Raw genomic sequence first — 20,313 nt, 5'->3', positions numbered from 1 at the left:
GGGGCCACCTAACAGCTTCAGGCTGGGGGTTAGCAGAGCACCCCTCGTGGAACCCTGCTTCGTAACACGAGATGTGCTGGGAGGCGGGTGGAGTGAGATGATACAAAAGAGTGGGAAGAGTGAGAGTTAGTGAGTAGTTGGTGAGAGGAGAGAGAAGAGAGAAGATGGATGTCTGAGGGACGTGCTGCAGCAGGTCCCAGTGATCTGGGCTGTTGGCACGAGAAAGACAGAGAAAGAGACTGATAAGATTGATAACCTAACCTTCCATGAGAGAGATAGAACAGGTCGGAATGAAGGAGAATAGAAGGACGGTGGGAAGCTGGTTGAAGAAAGATAGAGAACCCTTCCAGTCCAGAGAGCACAAAGGCCGGGGCTCGGTCCCCAAGGTTGATTGGATCTTTAGGTCCGACAACAGACATCGGAGGAGTAGTGAGCCGCTAACGCCTTGCTCCCATCATAGACTTGGGACACAACAGCAACTGAATAGAGAACCGGGACGCAGTGTGGAGTCCCCAAAGCAGGCTACAGCTGTCTGTCATACAAGTAAAGACTAGGAACACCTAGAGAGAGGCATTCCAGGGTAAATAAGTACTGGAGTGCTTCACACCTAAAGGCGCATTGGAGGAGTCGTTCAGTAAGGTACATGTTGGTGGAGTGTGGAAGGGAGAATCCTATCCTGCCTGGAGGTTGGCTGGAGCCCTGACCTGGAGAACACAGTACGGAGGCAGGCAGTTGTGTGAACTGCAAACAGTGAGTAAAGCTTTGGAACCGCATACTCGGTTGTCCTCCAGTTATTCCCACACCACTACACCTGGGTAACAGCATCCATACCATTCTGTGCCTCTCCTCATCCATTGCACCTACACTGCCCTGGGACTACAGCTCCACCTGTGGGGAGCTATACCATCTCTGCTGCACCACACCATCAGTCCCAGTGGATCTGTATGCAGCGTTGGCTTACCATCTCCCTTGCCAAACACCATGGGTGGCGTCACAAACTATTCATATAAACTTTAACACCATTAACATCACCGCCATTGATATTGGGCACCCAGGGCCACGGACCGGGTCACTGCTGCTGTGACACATCCTCCTGACACCGGCCCGGTACCGAGTAACCCGCTGCCCTGGGCGAGCGAGGGCGACCCACTCCCTTCTACGTTGCCCATCTTTGGCAAAAGAACCAGACTGCCACTTGCAGCCTCAACTGGACCTTAGGTCCCTGACAGTTCCAGACGGTGTCCCCAGACTCCAACTTGTGATCCTCTTCCTGGCCTCTCCCTGAGAGTGCTCCCCAGAAGTGCAACTAAAATCTTTCTTCAGACCACTGTCCCACGTCTTGCCTGTACTCACACTCCAACTGCAACTGAACTGTTGTTCTGCTCCATTTGCTTCCTCACACACACTCTGACTAACTTTCTAGAACAATTCTGTCTCCTCTGGGTAACTACTCCCACCAATAATTCCATTGGTACAGCTAATTAACTATTTCTATTCTGGCCAAACCCAGCTAACTACTGCTATCCTATCTAGCATCTAATCTCCCTATATCTATAGCTAACAACTTATATTCTAAGGGTACAGTTACAAGTAGTGATGCACCAGCGATCCCGACAACGATATGGATCGCTGGTGCATCGCTAAGTGGTCGCTAGTGAGCTGCCACTCAGGCAGATCTCACCAGCGACATAGCAGGGGTCGGGGGTCGCTACTTACCTGTCAGGCGCGGCGATCCTGATGTCCTCCCGCCCGCCTCCACGCCTCGCTCGTCAGCGCCACAGGAAGCCCAGCAGGAAGCGCCCGACGAGAAATGGTCCAGGAGCTTCTCGCGTGACCAACGATGAGCAGCGGGGGAGCCGGTCGGAGGTAAGTATCACATGCAGCGATATCGCTAGCAATATCACTGTAACGTCACAAAATCGGTGACTTTACAGTGATATTGCTAGCGATATCGCAGTGTGTAACGGGGGCTTAACCCTACAGTGCCCTCTAGTGTCCTAAGCACTACATAACTATGCTATCCCTACAATACTTTGTCATTACAACAACACATATTATATATATATATACAAAACAATTAAAGGGAGAGACACATAGCACATACAATACCCCCTTTACATGTGGACATGGTAAACTGGAGCTCACAAGTCACCCTCAGGACAGCTAAGAGCCAGCTGAAGGAAGAGCGTGCCAGTGGCCCTTAATGAAATCATGCTAGAGCTCAGTGTGTCAGAGCGGGGGTGTCTCCTTCCCATGAGGCTAAATTGCTGGTTGTAGATGAATATCTCCTTCCTGGTATCAGCCATACATGATCGGCACAGCGGGAGGTAACTTCATCAAAACTATCATATAGAGTATATGGGGTGCGATGATTGGCCAGCTTGCAGATAGAGCCGGTACCATCATTAGTAGATGACAGCTGTATTCCATAGCTGACATATTCACACCAATTGTAGTCATATAATTCTTTAGATACCACTGCCAATAGTGACCTCAACACCATCGGAGCTACTGCAACCCCCCAACCTACTGTCTCCTTCCCCATCATCCTGTATAATGTAAGCCCACAAGGGCAGGCTCCTCCTCCCTCTGTACTAGTCTTTCATTGTTAGTTTACTGTAAGTGATATCTGTAATTTGCATGTAACCCCTTCTCATGTACAGCACCATGGAATCAATGGTGCTCTGTAAATAAATAATAATAATAGTGACAACGATATCCTGATGGTTATTTGAGAGACGAGGCTCCCTTGTTAAGCCTATCGGCACATTGCGATCACGGTAGTTGAAGACAATCCAAACGCTCAGTAATGACATTTGGACCAGTCAGCTACAGTGGTCTGTAAGGCCCTACAATAAGCAGGGCCTAATAGCAGAAGAATTTGGCTGGAGTCACACTAACCAGCGCAAAATACGGTCCATAGTTTACATGCGTAATACGGATGAATGACCCCTAAATAGTGCTCCGTAGGTCATCCGTAAGCCAGGTGTGGTCGCGTATTTTGCGCATGTCTGCATCCGTATGTAATCCGTATGGCATCTGTATGCAATCCGTATGGCGAGATTTTCTCGCAGCCTTGCAAAATGGACATTTAACGGTTTTGAGGCCTGCTAACTATTTAAATCATTAGCCTGCACCCTATTTATACACTCAGAAACAGGTGGCTGCCTCCATTCTGTCCATTTGTGAGCTTGCTTTCACGAGGTGTGTTGGTGTTCTTTGTGCAACATGGCAGAGGGTCTGAGATTCAATACAACTGAGCAGGTTCTGTTTAACTGGCTTTTGTCACGGCGCTTTGGGCAACCATACCCAGTGATAGTGGATCCGCGGAGGAGGAGATGCATGTGGGTCCCTCCACTTTTGAGGCAACGACTCACAAGAGGTCATTTTCACCTCCTCTATTCTTCTCTGCGGGAGCATCCTGAGAAATTTTACCAGTACTGTCGCATGAGCATTTCCACATTTGATCGACTCTTGGAGACAGTGCGCCCTGGGATAACCTTTCAGGACACAAGGATGCGCAAAGCTATATCTGCAGAGGAGCGACTTCTACTCACAATACGGTATGTACTACACAACCACATTCTCTATGTTGATAATGTGTGTGCTAAAGTCTGTTTTTTTGCCTTCTTGGACAAAGTTTAATGCCCTCATCTTACTCCAAATATGTTTCAACTTACACACCAGAATGTTAGCTCTAATATGTCCTGCATATCACTTAGTCATTGTGCAACCAAATATGTGTGTGTTATTCTATCTCAATTCCTACCAAGTTTGGTCGGCATGTAACTGATGTTTTTGGACTTTATGCATTCTAAACTTATCAATTTATGTTGTTCTACAGCTTCCTGCCCACTGGCCTGTCTTATGCCACCCTCCACCATGAGTTTCTCATTGGAAGATCAACCATTTCAGGCATAGTGAGGTCTACATGTACAGAAATCTGGACAAGACTCCATCAAGTGGTCACGCCCGAGCCCAGGATGAAAGACTGGTTGAGGATATCGAGGGACTTTGAGGAGGACTGCCAGTTTCCAAATTGTATTGGGGCCCTGGATGGCAAACATATCCGGGTGCGTAAGCCGCCGAACTCTGGCTCCCAATTCTTCAATTATAAACAATACTTTTCTGTTGTATTGTTGGCTCTGGTAGACCCTCAATACAAGTTTATAATTGTTGACATTGGGGCCTATGGAAGGACGGGAGACTCTAGAGTCTTCAATACTTCCATAATGGCTCGGCGGCTACGCACCAACCAGTTGGATCTACCACCACCAAGCCAGCTACCAGGCTCCCCTGAAGAATCAGTCCCTTATGTCCTTGTGGCAGATGAGGCCTTTCAGTTATCGCGCAATGTCATGAGGCCATATCCCCGGCACAACCTTGACCACAGGCGCAGAATTTTTAACTTGCGCCTATCACGTGCTAGGCTACTGGTGGAGTGTTCCTTTGGGATTCTTTGTACCAAATGGCGGTTACTCCAGTCTGCCATTCAGTTGAGTGAACAAAATGTGAATGAAGTTGTGAAAGCCTGTGTTGTTCTCCATAACTTCACCAGGATACATGATTGTTCCTCCTCTGATGGTGTTGTGCGTAGGCCGGACAATGTGCGCAGGGTGATTGGAAAACATTGTTAAAAAATTAGAATGCTAAATTAGGTAACAAAGTTTGGTGATGGAGAACACCTGTTTTTTCCTTTGTATTTGGAGCACCAGGTAAACCGCACTGGACATCTACGGCCATCAGACTTATAAATCCTCATAGGTTGGGGAAGGGGAACGTGGAAGAGCAGCCTGTGGGTGCTGCTGGACACTGTGGCCAACATCGCCCTGTGTGGGGCCATACTGTTGCCCATGATGTTTGAACTGTCCTGCCTCCTGGGACTGTTGGGGATACTGGCCAGAGTAATGATGATGGTGAGGGGCATCTTGTTGGCTGTGGTAGGCACATGGCTCATACCCACCAAGATAGCCAGATCGTCCCCAACCAGGTTGGGACCAGCCTCCAACACTGGGTGGGTACAAGTGGCCATATTGGTGGGGTTGGCTAGAGGCTGACATTTGTGGCTGCTGAATAGAAGGTTGGGTAGTGGGAGGAAGGGGTTGAGGTGTAGGCCCACGTATTAGAGGATGTTCGGACCCTGCTTGAGCAAGCATCTGTGTGGATGGTCTCATGCGCATTAGATTTCGGGGGGAGAGCTGCCACCTCTCCAGATATTCGAATAGCTCATATGGGGTATTGGGGGGGGGTGCTTGCATCAAGCAGGATCTGAAAACATCCCCTAATACGGAGCCTGACCTCACGGGTAAGGGCATGGAGATAAAGGGTGAGGCTACATGAGTAGGCCTCCTCCCCATCATCTGTAGTTACTCTTGATAAATAATTGAGCACCCCTGTGTTCACATTGGTCCTGCTCTCTTGAATTGTGACCTGGCGCCTTCTTCGTGTTCGCCGTGATGTAAGAGCAGCCTGTGGGGATGCCCTGATCTGGCCAGTTGGGCTGCTGCTCAAGTTGCCTGGCTCTTCCAGGATGGGTGATGGGGCAGCAGCAGACCATCCTGGTGGTGTTGTGTGTTGGGCAGCCAATGGGTTGTCCTGTGATGCCTCATCTTCTGCCATCCTTCTTGTAGGGGGAGAAGATGGGCCAGCCACCTCATCCCCTACAGGATCTATAATGGGCTCTGCCTCTGAGGCCGTTCCTCGATCCGTAAGGTTGGATTGAGTTCTGTTATGAAATAGAACAGAGGCAAAAATACATCAATATTTTTGGCCCTGTAAAGTATTTGTGTAATGTGGTGTGAGGTATGTACTTAAGGTCTCAGATCCAGAATTGGGGCGAGGAAGGAGAGACGGTCATAATAGATGTACTTCCTTTTTACATATCCAGCATCCCCACTCCTGGACCGCTGCTGGCGTTCCCGGCGGTACTGGTCCCGGATGCTTCGCCAGCGTTTCATCATATCTTCCACTGCAATGTGACAGGAAATATTGTCAAATTCACATATTTGAGAGGTCACATTTGCTACCAATAGTCTAGGCATGGGGCCTTCTGGGGTGTGCTTTCTACCCATGGTGGCATATGTAATTGGGCAGATACACAGGGTCTCTTTAGCTACACTTAATAATTGTTTGGTCTAGGAGGATAAGGAGCTTGTGGCCTAACCCCAAATTATGGCTGTGTGAATCCACGTGTCACATCCAAATCTAACGGCCTCATGAGGCAAAAAGTACATGCACAGGAAGGGGGGTGCTGATTCTATATTCCTTTTTTGTTGTGCGCTAAGGTTACTCATGTTTTGCGTTGTACTTACGAATTTTATGCTGCTCCTCACGTGGTCGGTCACCAAAGTCATGGTACATCTGGCGACAGATGCGCCTCCATGACGCCTCCTTTCTTGCCCGGTTTGCATAATTTGCATATCGTTGGTCCCAGATTTCGGGACGCTCCTGCACCAGGACAATGAGCATCTCAACATTTATGTAAGTGGATGCCATGCTGCTGCTGTACTCCGTGGAGGCGTACTTCCGGGATGTCTGGAGCGCTTTTTGAGCTCATTTGCATGTCTAGGCTTCCTGATGATGGATTGGCCCATTTCCTGTCACCAGGAAGCCTGTGGGCTTGCATTTGCGACATTGCTTCCAGATCTAAGATCTCCACAGTCCCCATTAATGCACTTTGTGCAGAACTGTCCCGATTAACCCTCTCAGTCAAGAAGCCAGACCAGCTTTTATAAAGGGTGTTCTTTTATGCACAGTCAAACAGGTGAACAGGGAGTATCAGGTTATGCATTCTTCATCACTTCCCACACAGTACACCTATCTCCATTCTCAGAGTTACAGTTTGCAATTTGTTTCTGGCAACAGGGACGGTGAAGTAGTGAGATGTTAAATGTCTGCATTTTCCTTTGGAATATGGTCATACGAGTCCACGTGTTTTGCTATGCCCTGGTACCCTGTGTGCATGCTTATATCAGGCTCAGGGGCCGCTCGTAGAAACGTGCTTCCTGTTTCAGTACCCACAGCAGGGTGATGTCTTGTCCCAATGTCTCTTTCTTGACAGACAGTACCTTCAGTACCCACAGCAGGGCGCTACTTTGCCCTAAGGTCCCCTTCTTGCTAGACAGTACACTTCCTGGACTTGTAAGCCTCTCTCTTGCAGGGCTCACCACTTGGTTGTGTCATCCTGCTGCCTCTGTAACTAGATCCTTTTCCTCATGGACCTAGTAGTTCCACACTAGGAAAAACAGGCCTGTTTTCTTTCTCTTCCTTGTCTAGACTGACTAAAATGGAGTTCCTTTTTCCAGAAGCCACAGAACTCCCTCTCACTATGGGCTGTACTTTAAGTTAACCCTCATACTGTCTTTGTGCCTGCTGACTGTGTTAGGCTAATTTCACATTAGCGTTCGGCAGGGGTGTGGATGGCAGCCTACTTCCTTTTTTCGTCCTCCGTTAAGCCCCGGCCACTGACACACCTCTTAATTTTGCTCCGCCTATGTCTGCATGCGTCCCCTATCTTTAACATTGGGTTCGCAGGCCATACAGATGTATGCTGATGCATCCGCATGGGTCATTTTGATGCGTCCGCCGACCCCAACAAGATGCAACTTGTCGCATTCGGCGCAGCGTCAAAACGACGAACGCGGATGCACCAACATATATCCGCGTGGCCTGCGAACCCAATGTTAAAGATAGGGTATGCAAGATGCATGCCGACATAGGTGGAGCTGAAGGAAGGGGTGCAGCAGTGGGCAACGCTTAAAAGAGAATGGAAGAAGGAAGTAGGCTGCCATCCGCAGTGCTGCAAAACACTAGTGTGAAGCCAGCCTTACCTGGCAGACTTCACCTTTCACCTCCATTCTATACAAGAGTGAAAAAGAAGACAATTACATCTTGTGGACATTGGTTAGTAGTGCAGCCCACAGATAAATTAACAGTTGTTACTTCAAGAAAAAAGATCAGTAACAAAACATTATTCGCATTCTGTATAATTTATACCACAATAGCACTGACATCTTCAGGGAGGAAACATGGCAGCTGGTCCACCTTCTCACATGCATACAAGTCTATGGGTGTATGTGAAACATTGGACTGCACTCAGATTACATTTGAGTGCAGTCCAATTACCGTGGTCACAGAGAATGGAGAAGATGGAGAAATTAAGTTCACAGTTTTCTCCGCATCTTTGATATGATTATGTCATGAGTGTTACGATCACGGACGCAGCGTGGCTTACCCAGGTGATCATGGAATGTGGACCCACTGGACCACAGAGGGGAACCCGGGCCTACCCGGACTAAGGAAGGGTAGAGACTGGGCTCTCTGTGGCAGCTGAGCTTGTGGACAAGATGGCCATATGCAGGACTAAAAGACACCGCACAACTTCAGGTAAGAGGAAACAAAGTTTACTTAAATAAAGCAAAATGACATCTAAACACCAGGTTCCAGATTACGCATGTGGCGCCCCCAGGAGTATGGTCGCCACAGTGGCATTGCCTTACTCCAGGGAGGGTGATGTCAGGCTTGGAAGCAATGAAGGGTCTCTCTAGCAGTTAACCATAACATGCAACATAGTTCCCACTCCGGGCCAGCAGAGGGAGCTCTGAACCAGAATTGGGGGAGGATTGCTCTCTGAGGGTCAGGAAGGGAAGTGAGGAGTTAGTGTGAGGAGGCCGAAGTGTGTAGACATGGAGAGAGAAGCTGGGGGACTGAGCGGAGTTGAGAGCTCGTTCCCAGCTGGAGCGCATGATCTGGAGCCTGGTCTCCATGGTTGTATGGATACTAATGGTCCTGCAACAGAAACCAGAGGAATAGGAAGCTGTAAATGCTCTATTCCCATCTAAGACTCGGAGGCACAACAGCGACATGTGAGCCAAAGGAGATAGAAGGCTACAGCTGTCTGCCATACGAGGTAGATCCAAAAGGGAAGAAGAAGGAGGAATGTCAGTGTAACACAGTACTGCATATACCTCAAGTAAGCGCTAGGAAGGAAACTACACAACCTATCTGCATAGAGAGATTCCTGAGTTGCTTCCAGGCTAATCAGCTCCTGTGCCATCTGTAATCTGGACCCTGGACTGCACCTACAAAGTAAAGGTAAAGAAACTACATTCTGCTGTGTCCTTGCTTTCTTTCTGCAACTTCTCCAGCACTGCTACATCTCTGTGCCAGACACTGCAACCTCCTCCCCAACACCGATCTACAATGCCCTGGGACTACAGCCCTGCCTGTGGAGGGCTACACCATCATTGCTGCACCATCTGTCCCAGAGGATCTGTCTGCAGCGTTGGCTTAACATCTTCATTGCCGAATACCACAGGTGGCGTCACGAATCACTCATAAACTTTATTCCACCACTCCACCCCTTTTACATGGGCGTCCAGGGCCACGGACCGGGTCACCGCTGCTGTGACATTCCCCTCTGAGAGACCGACCCGGTACTGAGTACCCCACAGCCCTGGGAGGGCGACCCATTTTGACGTCACGAACAGGATTTACGGAGCCCGGTGTCTCCGGGTCCTGTGTGCCAGAGACTGTGTTGTGTGCTATAGACTGTTTGTGAAAGTGCCGCCTTTATCCCGCTGCTTGGCGCGCGCGGAAACCCAAGGAGGCGGGCCGTTGTGGACGGAGCCAGCCGAAGAACGCAAAGTGAAGTGCCGCGAGGGAAGTGACAGCGCGCAAGAGGTGGGAGGAGCAGAGGCCTGCAGCCCCGATCATCCAGCCTGCAAAGCTGCCTCCGGTAAGCCTGCTCAACCCCGGGGCCTGGCTAACATTAACTAGGGGGGAAGAGAATGTCGGAGGCACGCGCCGATGCAACGGCGGACACCCCCGCCAACCCCTCAGCGCCGCAAGATGCAGGGCCCAACACAGCTGCGGCTCCAATAGCACCCACCGCAGCGGTCCCCATAATGCCACTGTCTATGCCTTACATACCGGGAGCAGCATGGCTACCGCAGTATTCAGGGGAGTCACATACCCTGAGTGACGTCAAAGAGAGACTGTGCAGTTTGTTTGAAGTGTATCCGCTGTCTGAAAGCCAGAAGGTGAACATCCTTATTGGGCAGCTAACAGGTGCAGCACAGAGAGAGGTAAAAGCCTGGCTGGACACTGATAAGGAGACTGTTAAAAAAAGATCCTGGCTAAGCTAAGAAGCACCTTTGACACCCGTACTGCCGCTGAAATCAAGATGAGATTCTTTGGGTGTAAGCAGAAAGTGCAGGACAGCATACAGGACCATGCTCTTAACCTGCAGGAGGCGCTGCGAGCCGTCAAGCAGATTGACCCAGACAGTGTGAAAGATAGAGAAGGACTGTTAAAGGAACAGTATATTGAAGGACTCCTATCCAGTACCCACAGAGCACAGCTGCGCATCATAGCCCTACAAAACCCTGACCTAGACTTTGCTGATTTCAAAGACAGGGCTATCCGGGTGCTGCATGAACCAAATGTCAGCTGTCGAGCGCCCCCTAGGCGCACAGTGATTACATACCACCAGGAAGCAACATCTTTCCCTTCCATCCCTGTGGAGGCTGATGCACAGACTCTGGACAAAGATCCATCTGCAGAACTGCGTCTTCGGGTCCAGGAGATGACCAAGGGTATGGCTGCACTTGCTAAAACCGTGCAGTCCCTGCAGGTATCCTCCAAGGAGAAGATCCAGCTCGCCTCCAGTCCAGAGGATGTCCCGTAGCTAAAGAAGAAGAGGATCCCGCCACTCCGAGGGAGAACCAACGATCGCTATAACCAGGACGGACGTCCCATCTGTCATCACTGCCACAAGGCAAGTCACATCGCAAAGATTCTGTCATTTAAACGAGCAACCCCTGGGGCAGAGGGCCAACCCCCAGGAGTAGGACTGCAAGACCCAAAGAACTGGCGAGCCAAGTATGTTGGAGGGCAACCGGTCCTCCCAGTGGTGATTGATGGTATCCCTATGAACGCTTTGCTGGACACTGGCTCCCAGGTGACAACCATGCCCTATATCCTTTACAAGCCGTATTGGGCTGATTCTGAACTTACTCGCGGCCCAAGTGATGAACTCACAGTAGTTGCCAGTAATGGTCAGTCTTTACCGCAAGTGGGATGTAAAGAAATTACTGTTAAAGTGGGTCGAGTAGAGTTAAAATCTCAAGGTCTGATAGTTGTGGATATTGATCAATGAAATTGTAACCCAATGATGACTCTTGGTACCAATGTGATTGAAAATTGTCTTTCCGAGGTTATTGTCTTGTTGCAACAGGTGACTGAGACTGCTGGTTCCAGTGAACAACGAGTCCTGCAGAAGGAGATCAGTGCCCTGATGCAAAGACAGCAGGTAGAACTCTCTGGCGGCGAAATTGGCAGCGTCAGAGTGAGTGATTCTTTCCCAATCGCAATACCCCCCAGATGTGAAATGTTGATTTGGTGTCGGGCAGCCATAGGCCTCAGAGGAAAAGATTGCCAGTCAATGGTAGAACCAGTGTACTCTGATAGCAGGCCCACTGTCCTGACAGCCAGAGGGGTAGTTGATGTCCGTAAAGGGAGGGTACCTGTACGCCTCTTGAATTGTGGGGAGGAGGAGGCCACAATACCTCGGTATGCCACAGTTGCTAAGCTACTTACTGTCAGTAACAATGCAATGCAGGCAGCAGAGCCCTTGGTCTCATCCGACCAGGTGGAGGACAATGGCTCTGTAAAGCAGCTGGAGGACTGGTGCCAGCAACTGCAGGAGGGGACTGACTCCACCCCTTCATACCGAAAGAATGGGGTTTACCGAGTGACTCAGGAGTATGAGCGGGTATTTAGTAAACACCCTCTAGATTTTGGGAAGGCAAAAGGGGTTCAACACCATATCCCCACTGTAGACCATCCTCCCATAAAAGGAAGGTACCGGCCTATACTCCCAACACAATACCAGTGTGCCGAAATTGCGGGAAATGAAGGAGGCTGGGGTGATCAGAGACAATTGTAGCCCCTGGGCAGCTCCAATAGTCTTTGTGAAAAAGAAAGATGGTACCATGAGAATGTGTGTTGATTACAGAAAAATTAACAGCATTACACATAAAGATGCCTACCCATTACCCAGAATTGAGGAGTCATTAGCTGCACTTAAAACTGCTAACTATTTTTCCACCTTGGATCTCACTAGTGGGTATTGGCAGGTTCCCGTGGCAGAGGCAGACAAGGAGAAAACATCGTTTACCACCCTAATGGATCTCTGTGAGTTCAACTACATGCCATTCGGGCTCTGTACCGCTCCAGGGACATTCCAACGGCTAATGGAATGCTGTCTTGGGCACAAGAACTTCAAGACAGTCCTGTTGTACCTTGATGATGTCATTGTTTTCTCCAAGACTTATGAAGACCATCTGAAGCACCTGGCTGAGGTGTTTGAAGCCTTGTCCAACTTTGGCCTGAAGGTGAAGCCTTCCAAATGCCACCTCCTGAAGCCCAAGATCCAGTACCTCGGTCATGTAGTGACTGCAGAAGGTGTAGCACCGGATCCTGACAAAGTCACAGTCATCCGGGACTGGCAGAAGCCCAGCAACCTCCATGACGTACGTCAATTCCTCGGGCTGGTAGGCTACTACCGAAGGTTCATCAAAGGCTTCACTGAGATAGCCACTCCTATGCAAAATCTTCTGGTGGGTCAGCCCAAGAAGGCCAGAAAGCAGAGTCCTACATTCGAATGGAATGAGGAGCTGGAGAGGTCCTTCACTCGACTGAAGATGGCTCTCTCAGGAGATGAAGTTCTGGCCTACCCAGATTATGACCAACCCTTTGTGTTGTATACTGATGCCAGCAACGTGGGACTTGGAGCAGTACTGTCACAGGTATAGAATGGCAATGAAAGAGTGATCTCCTACGCCAGCAGGAAGCTTCGTCCCACTGAAAGGAACCCTGACAACTACAGTTCCTTCAAGCTGGAATTCCTCGCCATAGTGTGGGCTTCAGCCAAGTTTACCATCTTCATGGACAACAACCCGTTGACTCACTTGGAAACTGCCAAGCTAGGTGCACTGGAGCAGCGATGGATGGCTCGGCTGTCTAACTATGAATTCACCATCAAGTACCGAGCAGGGCAAAAGAATGCCAATGCTGATGCACTGTCCAGAATGCCTAATCTGCCAGATGCAGGAGAAGACTCTGAGGCACTTGAAGAAATAGAGTTACGTGCCTTGCACCGGCCAATTGCGGCCCAACATGCTCAAGGAGTGAGAAACAGATGGTCTATCATGAAAGAGGCCACCCTAAACCCATTGCCTCATCATGACTGGGCAGAAACGCAGGATAGTGACCCCGAAGTCTGCCTCGTGAAGGAGCTACTGTCACAAGCTGACTCACGCCCAGAATCGGATGCTCCTGATGAAACCCAGCAGTTGTGGAAGGAAAGAGGCCGGCTGTTCATCTATGAAGGAAAGCTGTGCCCCCACTCATCAGTTGGTTTGGCAAGTGGTAGTCCCAAAGAAGGAAGCATCAATGTTCTTGGAAGCATACCACAATGGAGCTGGACACTTCAGATGGAAGAAGTTGGAGGCCTTGCTCTGAGAGAGATTCTACTGGGCTGGTATGAGGAAAGCCATTTAAAATTGGTGCCGGGAGTGTGGACAATGTAAACTGCACAGGAAGGACCGTAGCAGCCAGCGAGCTCCTTTGCAGCCAATAGTAACCAAACAGCAACTCGAGTTGGTCGCCCTGGACCATGCGAAGTTGGTCCCAAGCCGCTCAGGCCACATTTATGCTTTTACCATCGTTGACCAATACTCAAGATTCTTGATAGTTGTGCCTGTCAAGGATCAAACAGCCAGGACAGCAGCCAGAGCCTTCCAACAGCACTTTTGTCGACCACACGGATATCCCGAGCGAGTGCTTACAGATCAAGGTCCAGTTTTTGAGGCGGAAGCGTTCCAGGAATTCTGTATCTTGTACGGTTGCAAGAAGATCAGGACCACGCCGTTCCATCCACAGACCAATGGCATGTATGAAAAGATGAACCAGGTGGTGATCGACCTACTGAAGACCTTGCCTTTGGAAGAGAGGAATCTGTGGCCAGAAAAGTTGCCAGATCTGGTAGACCTCTACAACCACATTCCTGTGAATTCCACCAACTGCACTCCAGCCTACCTAATGAGATCGAGGCCTGGCAAGTTGCCTATTGATTTGGATATGTGAGTCCTTACACCTGAGGTGAAGTCAAGAGATACTGACTGGGATACAGAACGGCAGCAACAATATTGAAGAGTACAAGAGTGTGTAGATAAGAGTCTAGCTCAGGCAAGACAAAAACAAGAAAGGCACTACAATCACCATGCACCTGCAGTTCCCTTATCACCAGGAGAACAAGTCCTAAAAAGGAAAAGAAGGATGCATAAATTGGATGACCAATGGGAAGCTGAACCCTACACTGTCTTACCATCAAACTTCGACAACACCAAGGTGTGCCTTATCAGTAAGGATGGAGGAGAAACCTCATCAGCAGTATCGAGGGATCACTTGAAATTGTGCCCTGACCAGAAGGAGAAAAGGTCAGCACTGTACTTGGGGAATTCCCTGCAAATTGGACTAGAGCAAATAATGCCATAGTGGTGCCAGTTTTGACCTTTCCCCAACTGGTAGTACAAGAAGTGACTCGAGAGAACTCTGAAAATCAGGAAGTTCAGGCAGCAGATGCCACACCAGCAGTGGAGCCAGAGAATCCTCACCTTGCCAGTGGTCAATCTGTCATACCCATGGTGAGTCTAAGAGTCCGTAGATGGCTACTACCCAGTTTACCCAGTTTACCCACACCAGAGCTACGTAGGTCTGTCCGTAGTACCCAAGGTATACCAACCCTCAGGTTTCGCATCTAAATAAGTTATGCAAATAATGTAAATGTTAAATTGTATGTATATATGTAACGTTTAAGTTTTGTGCCTACAGAGACTCTGTAAGAAATCTCCTTTTTGAATTTTCCAGTTTGTTTTGATGGACAATTGGGCCACAGGACTAGGTGTGGTCAAAAACTTCTTTTGTAGATAGTTCACCATTTGCCCAGGAATGGACCATGGACATTGACGCATGGACTAAGCATCACAGGACTATTTTTGGAGCTTTTGGTTTTTGTATTTTTCATTTTTTTTCTCTAAATCTTGTACATTTATAAGTGTTAATGTGTTAATAGGTTCATATTTGGTTTTTTTATCAGTCCAGGAGTACTGAATTGCATTAGGGGGAATGTGGCACCCCCAGGAGTATGGTCGACACAGTGGCATTGCCTTCCTCCAGGGAGGGTGATGTCAGGCTTAGAAGCAATGAAGGGTCTCTCTAGCAGTTAACAATAACATGCAACACAGTTCCCACTCCGGGCCAGCAGAGGGAGCTCTGAACCAGAATTGGGGGAGGAGTGCTCTCTGAGGGCCAGGAAGGGAAGTGAGGAGTTAGTGTGAGGAGGCCGAAGTGTGTAGACGTGGAGAGAGAAGCTGGGGGACTGAGCGGATTTGAGAGCTCGTTCCCAGCTGGAGCGCATGATCTGGAGCCTGGTCTCCATGGTTGTATGGATACTAATGGTCCTGCAACAGAAACCAGAGGAATAGGAAGCTGTAAATGCTCTATTCCCATCTAAGACTCGGAGGCACAACAGTGACGTGTGAGCCAAAGGAGATAGAAGGCTATAGCTGTCTGCCATATGAGGTAGATCCAAAAGGGAAGAAGGAGGAACATCAGTGTAGCACAGTACTGCATGTACCTCAAGCAAGCCCTAGGAAGGAAACTACACAACCTATCTGCATAGAGAGATTCCTGAGTTGCTTCCAGGCTAATCAGCTCCTGTGCCATCTGTAATCTGGACCCTGGACTGCACCTACAAAGTAAAGGTAAAGAAACTACATTCCACTGTGTCCTTGCCTTCTTTCTGCAACTTCTCCAGCACTGCTACATCTCTGTTCCAGACACTGCACCCTCTTCCCCAACACCGATCTACACTGCCCTTAGACTACAGCCCTGCCTGTGGAGGGCTACACCATCATTGCTGCACCACACCATCTGTCCCAGAGGATCTGTCTGCAGCGTCAGCTTAACATCTTTATTGCCGAATACCACAGGTGGCGTCACGAATCACTCATAAACTTTATTCCACCACTCTACCCCTTTTACATGCGCGCCCAGGGCCACGGACCGGGTCACCGCTGCTGTGACATTCCCCTCTGAGAGACCGGCCCGGTACCGGGTAACCCACAGCCCTGGGAGGGCGACCAACGCACATCACAAAGGAAACACATCTCAAGTTGACAGACGAAGCAAGAGGTCATCACAGGTTGACGCAGTCCAGGGACATGTGGCAGCGATCGACAGGCTCCGGACATCAGGCTGCGGACATCAGGCTCCGGACATAAGGCCGCAGTCATCAGGCTCCGGATATCTGGCAGCGATCAGCAGGCTCCAGGCATCAGGCAGCAAAGGATAGGATCCGGACATCTGGCTGCGGACATCAGGCTCCGGACATCAGGCCGCAGTCATCAGGCTCCGGATATCTGGCAGCGATCGGCAGGCTCCAGGCATCAGGCAGCAAAGGATAGGATCTGGACATCTGGTGGAGGACATCAGGCACCGGACATCTGGGAGTGGTCATCAGGCTCCGGGCAAGAGGCCACGGTCATCAGGCTCTGGACATCTGGCAGCAACCTAAAAAGGAACTCAAGCAGTCTGGTGCAACACCGCCAGATTGGACTGGAGCCGGCCAATGATTGCACCGAATAGCAAGCTGAGTACAGAGTATTAGAAACTTCGCAGAGACACCGGACTCCAACTTCCAAGATGAACCCAGGTTTGTTCACAGAAAGTCAGTTTGAAAAAAGTCACAGTCACTGGGTACAGAGTTCAAGACACAGAAGGACTTCAGGAACATAACACAGCAGGAATCAAGACAAGGACATTGGTACCAACACATAACCAGGACAAGTCCAGGAACTCAGACATCAGCTGTCCCAAGGCTGATAACAGACTGAATAGAAACGGATCTGGGTACTCAGCCCCCAGAGCAGGCGGAAAACAGGCATCAGCTCACCTAGAACTGCAGGCAGGCAGAACAGGCGCTGAACACCAAACATACATAGCAAGACTCAGAAACTTAATGCAAAGCTCTGGCAACGCCCCTCAGCGCAGGGGAACTTTATATAGGAGCTGCCTCTCAGCGATAGGCTGGGGCCAGCAATTCAAGCACACAACTATTCCTCATAAAAGCAGGGGAAGTGTGGCCGAGCGCACACTAAGCACAACCATAAACAAATCAGCATAGCAAAGGACACCTGACAGCGGCTGCAAGCCTAGACACACATGGTGAGTCATGCACAACTGCAGAGGACCTAGCAACCCGCAGGTAACTTCCACAGCGGCAGCCAGGGACCACACATGCGGGTGGTCATGCAGTGCAACGGAGACACTCATGCATGTACAGCTACGCAGTGGAGTCAGGAACTGAGCAGCATCCATACAGGTAACTGACAACAGCATTACAGCTCATTAGAGGGAAAGGAGCAAAGGGTTAAAGCAGAGATATGCAGATTAACACTGGGGAAACAAAGTACAAACACAGTGGCATAACAATGAGAGATAATTTTATCACAGTAAGCTGACACTTGGCTCAAACTTGATATGAGTGACATTAACATAATTGATCCAATTCTCTCACATGCAAGAATACATGGCTGTTTGGCCCCAGCCTAAAACTGACAGATGTAATATCCTGCAGTACAGAAATATTGCAGAATATTAGATCAGTAATCAGGCAAGTAAAAGTTAAGGCTCCATATAGGGACTAGGTAAAAAAGAGAAAATAAAACTAAAAATAAAGTATTAAAAAACGAAAAATATTTTACCACTAAAAACATTGGTTTATGTAAAAAAAAAAGTAGATAAAAATATACACATTTGGTATCACCATGTCTGAAATGATCCAAGCTATGAAACTATAACATAAACCAAACAATGAACAAAAGAAAATAAACACTAAAAATATAGTTTCTTCAATATACTGACACACAAAAAATGGAATAAAAAGAACATTATAGAAAAAAATGGTATCAATGAAACGTAATCTCACAAGGAATGTGACCCATCAACATCAATTTTTTTCTATATGCGGCTCAAACACCCAGATAATTTTGAGACCCCTAGTTTAGATGACTGCATTCTAAAATCATTTTGCTCTTCCTATCAAAATCAAGAAGGGGGCTGGAGAGGGCACAGCCTAAGGGAAGCCCCCCATGACTGCAATGGGCGGGTAAGTTTTTAAACTTGTTATGGCCGGATAATAGTGATTGGCTGGGATGGGCCAGGGGGGGAGTTTGGGGTGGGGGGGCAGCCTGGTCAGTGGAAAAGTGCGGGAAAAGCCACACTTCACCAACGTAACTGATGGAGAGAAGACCCTACCTTACAGACGGCTAGCAGATGGAGACTGTGGAGCAGCTGATGGCCAGACTTCAGGAGGCAGCCCGGTCCAGGAGGGGAGGATGGCTTCAAACCCAACTGTCCTCCCTCCTCAGAGCAACAGACCTTCCAGGGACCAGCCGGCGAGGAAGAAGGACCAGGCCCCCCGAAAGGCTGTCACCGGAGGTGACTCGGCGCAGCAGGCGACGGCTGCGGAGCCCCTCTAGGGACCCTGCGGGCGGCGCAGGCACTGGGGTTGCTTCCCCTCCTAGCGCCCGTCCCGGCAGGAATCCGCTTAGCCGGCCTGTGGGCGCTTACAGCCGGAGAACGGAGGCCGCGCAGGAGCAGGAGGCAAGACCAGAAGTGACGTCGCGGGCGGGAGACGAATCATCGCGGGGCCCAGTAGCGTCCAGCCGGCCCCAGGGAGAAGGAGCAGGCCGCGGCAGGGGACGGCAGCGGGCGGCGACAGGAAGGACGGCGGCTGTTGGAGAGGCGGCAGGTACCCCCACGGATGAGGACCGCTCCGGGGTGCCTGGCAGTCGGGGCACGATAAGCGGGCAGGGGCAGCGAGAGGACGCCCTGCCTGGCCTCAGCACGGCAGGGAGAGCAGAGGGAGCAGCAGGCGGGAGGGGGCAGAGGGAGGACACCCCACCTGGCCCCAGCACAGCACGGACGGCGGAGAGAGCGGCGGGCGGGAGGAGGCAGTTGGAGACCGCCCGGCCTGGCCCCAACACAGGAAGGAGGGTAGAGAGAGCGATGGGCACCCCCGACCGGATGTCCGGCAGTCGGCTGGAGTGTTATACGGACCGGTCAGGCTGGTCCGGGTCTAGAGACCGTCGCAGGTCCCGTTCAGGCGGGAGTTCAAGGGAGCGTCGGGATTCACGTGCTCGGGTCCCCCCTGGTGACGAGGAGGCCAGGGGCGCGGGCCTTGAGCAGCCGAGCGTGCTTCAGGATCACGGAAGGCGTCAGGATTCTGGATATCCAGCTGACGGGGACACAGCACCTGCGCAGCTTGGTGAGTATGGCTCTATGTCTTGTTTGTTGCCCGCAGGGGCTGTATTACAAGAGATTGGAGATAGGATGGGAGATGTTAGGGAGCAGGGGGGGCGTAGGGGTCCTACCGGGGCTGAGGTACCCGGACTGAGGGATATTTTAGATACTATGTCAAAAATATTGAGGAGAATGGGGGGGGGTAATTGGGGAAGCAGCTCCATCCCCGGCGGGGGCATGGTTAGTGGGGCGTGGTTCCGTCACTCAGTCAGTAGGCGAGGCGGTTCGCTCTGTGGAAGGTGACGAGGGAGCATCGGCGGGGGTATCTGTATCGGTGCAGACGGAAACGGATAAGGGGGATAAGATAAAACTGGACGATAGGGCAAAGTGGGAAGTTTATGTGTGTTTTGAGGGGCCTCTGGGTGCCCATTTGAAAAAAGAGGTGAAAGAAAAGATTTGGCGTGACGAGTATGTTGAGATATTTTCCCTGCTTCCGTTAGAAAAATTTAATCTGGATAAGGGGAAGAAGGATGATAGTAAGAAAGAAGAGGAGGAAAAGAGGAGGTGGCGTCTGATTCCACAGACTTTTGTGAACTGGATGCAGGCATTCGCTATTTTGGCGAGTGTCATAGGTGAAAAGTCTCCGGATAATTGTTCTGGCTTGTTCTGTTATTTGGATGCTATTGGGGAGGCGCATCGTATATACGGGGGGGCAGGCGTGGCTGCGATATGACGAGCAGTTTGGACAGAGGAAGACGGTAAGGCCAGAGATAAAGTGGGACCAGAAAGATATCGGGCTGTGGTTGAAGGTGATGGCTCCAGTGAGGTATGGGCAGTCCTTTGACGGGAGCGGGGGCGGTAGTAGTCAGCAAGCAGGTCATGGAAGCGGTGGTCAGGCAACCCAGGGAGGAAGAGAGAAGTCAGGGACATGCTGGCAATTTAATG

Source organism: Dendrobates tinctorius, unplaced genomic scaffold (genome assembly GCF_039654945.1).
Source record: "Dendrobates tinctorius isolate UK_male_01 unplaced genomic scaffold, ASM3965494v1 ptg000069l, whole genome shotgun sequence".
Classification (NCBI taxonomy): Eukaryota; Metazoa; Chordata; class Amphibia; order Anura; family Dendrobatidae; genus Dendrobates; species Dendrobates tinctorius.
This window is presented reverse-complemented; position numbering follows the sequence as displayed.